Consider the following 3,205-nt stretch of genomic DNA (forward strand, 5'->3'; position numbering starts at 1 on the left):
CCAATATTTATTTCAGATTTACCACTTCCTTTATCATATGTGTACATTGAGTATTCTAGCTGTACTTGCCCCTTGTTCATTTTTCATTCATTCTATGTCTTTACTATAATTTCTTTCTGTTTTCAACTTCCTGATAGTCATCCTGTTAAACTGTCTATTAATATATTGAAAGGTTTATATACATTTCATGGAGTTTACATTCTGCATATGCTTGAACTGATGTCAGCTTATATTTCCATAATTCATTCATCTGCAGTAACAATTTGCAAGACTGGAGACGTAAAGCATCTAAACATGATTTTATTCTCATCCATTTGGAAGATTAATCTCAGTCAAAAAGAAAGTTAAAAAATACAAATTTTTATAAATAGCTTTGTACAGTGGTGTGATTGTTTTATTTTACATGGTATATTATTTTTTACTACCTATAAGTTTTGGAAAAAGAAGAAAACTAAAATTTATTCCTATATAGGAATGTGATAGAAATAGAAGACAGATTTTATGTTTGTCATATCTCTGATGAGTACCCATATTCAAGACTTAAAGTCATATTTCTCCCTATGTTACACAGACAGGGAAAACATAATATTGCATATGATAGGACAACTATTTGTGACGTTTTAAAATGTACCTTATTAAATGATGACATTTACTTTATTAGCAAACGTTTTGGTTTGAAATTTGGCAGGCTGATCTATTTAACACATTTCTGGAAGGCTCCTACTGAAAAACACAAATTATGGTTGGTACTATTTCTAGACTTTAATGAATGGTTGAACGTGTTTGGCATTTGTGCTGGGTAAATAATTCAACTCTATTGTAACTTGCTCCCTACACTTGAAAAACTTGTAATGTCACTAAGTATCATCTACTTCTCAAATGTTATTTTGGCGAATGTGATTTTAAAAAGTTAATTTGTAAAGGAATAACTTTCAGGCGATTAAATGTAGATTATCATTGGTTTGAGAGTGACATTTTATACCACTGAACCATGTTGTACTGAAGTCCCAGTGTTTTGCAGCACTAAGGATCTTCTCAATGTTTTCCTGAATTATATTTGAACTCTAAGTAAATTTTTCTGGGCCTTGGTAGACAAATTATGGATCTATCCTTCCAGGAACTATTTTTTGGCCCACTTATGCTGGACTAAAATCTTTCATTAATCATAGGGGAGGGGTATTAAAAATAATCTTATGACATCTTGTGAACTTGTTCACTGATATGGGCTGGCCATCTGTAAGTTGAATGTTTGAATCATAGTACATACTCTCAAATTTTGTGATCTCATCTTTCATTTTAAGTTGCCTTGCATTTCACAATTGCTTAATGCTAAATCCTGCATCTCAAGGAATTGGGGCCCTGAAATATAGGAAATGAGAAATTGAAATGGGTCTTCAATTACTTTGTTGCATGTTGCATGGGCCTATGTGAGAAGTCTTGCCGTTGTTATCTGATGATGCAGGTAACTGGTACCTGGGATCCTAGGAATCATTGGGTCGTGCAGAAGAATAATATTTGTTAGACATCTTATCAGAAAAATTTGGGCATAATCAGTAGGAATGCTTCAGAAATATGGAGAAAAAGAGTTTTGGATCAGTGAATTAAAACAATAAACAGAGAAGCAGAGTAAAATCCCTTATAGATTAGGGGAAAACAAAATTGTTTTTTTACCATGTGAATTCAGAAGACCAAGAACAGTTAGACTGTATCACAAGTTTATACCAAAGACACTGCGTTGATATTTTTTATATTCTAATATATATTTTAAACCTAATTATTTATATTCCAATTCTATTTATTTGAATAAATAAATTTTAATTTATTTGTGAAATTATCAACTAATTCTAGTAAGTTTCATTGTGTGAAATATAAAATCAGCACATATAAGTATAAAATATATAACTATATATAATATAAGAAAAAAGACACATGTTTTGCATTGTTCTATTGTGGTTACAGTATCAAAGGCAACTCTGTTTTAAAGTGTTATTACATTATCTCTACCTCAGTGTTTGATAGATTTGGACCTAAAGCTTTACTATTTGTAGATTTACAGCCTGTAGGCAAGAGAAAACACTGTGATTAAAACATTACCAATTTAAGGCCTAATAATGAGAAGAAACATCTGGACTTCTCCTGCAACTATGAAAATATTTGGTGATAGAAATGCAGTAGTGTAACTTCCTGCCTGGTAGGATGGTAGACAGGCCAGGATACTAAGTAATCATGAATATGATCAATTTTTTCACCTTCTTGGCTTTAGTTACTTTTGAAATGTTAGATATAATAAACAATTATATTTTGATAAAATCCCTTATAGTCTGAACAGTTATGACTGAACTGTTCATCTCTCTATGATCCCTGGTAACTAAGATTAGTGTTGTTCAAGTAAAACAATCTATGCTGTCAGGGTAAGATATTCTGATTGGTCTCTTCCTACAGGAAAGAAGAATAAAGGGTCAGGTAGCCATTTGTGCCAGTAAGACCTCACTTGGGAAAATGTCAACTGCAGAAGGTTAGAAGTAGCTCTTAAGCAAGGCTTACTTTGAATCCATTAGCTCCACAAAGCTAATTCAGTTGGATCAATTAGTACATGAAAAAGCCATCACCTTTGGACCTAGCAATAAATTATTGAAAGTATGATCAAATTCCAAATGAAAAAGACTTAAAATTGTCATTGACAAAAAATTTGCAAATGTGAGCATTAAGATGAACAATATATTTTTTCCACTATTCACAGAATTTTAGGAAAATAAGATCAGTAGCATTGTCAGGAACAATATAGTTTCCTTATTACAAGTAGGCAACCGTGGATATAAGTCTGTATAAAGATTGCATCATTAACTACTTAAATTTAGAAGATACTACATGCTTCAGCAGCATGTATTCCCAAATTACAATACAGAGATTAACATGACAATTGCACAAGGATGATATGAAAATTTGTGAAATATTCTGTATTTTTCATTCTTCAGATGCAAGAAATGAAAAACAGTTATTAAAAAGTTGATTACAAAATAACAAGTGTAACAACACACGTAATTCATATAATTAAATTTAGTTTCACATCAATGTATTAAATCTTCACCTCAGAAAGGTGTTTACATAACATAAACTTTACAAAACTTTTGAAATTAAACAACATTGTCATTTTATCCCAAAGAAAAATAATATTAGGACCTAGGAAAAAAAGGAATCTAAAACT

General features: G+C 31.1%; 1 pseudogene; it reads left to right on the plus strand.

The window, feature by feature from the left end:
- The first annotated feature begins 2,868 nt into the window (after window positions 1-2,868).
- On the plus strand, window positions 2,869-2,965 carry LOC138815469 (U6 spliceosomal RNA; annotated as a pseudogene).
- The last annotated feature ends 240 nt before the right edge of the window (window positions 2,966-3,205 follow it).

The sequence above is a fragment of the Dipodomys merriami genome, unplaced genomic scaffold, assembly GCF_024711535.1.
Source record: "Dipodomys merriami isolate MVZ:Mamm:240054 unplaced genomic scaffold, mDipMer1.0.p SCAF_641, whole genome shotgun sequence".
Classification (NCBI taxonomy): Eukaryota; Metazoa; Chordata; class Mammalia; order Rodentia; family Heteromyidae; genus Dipodomys; species Dipodomys merriami.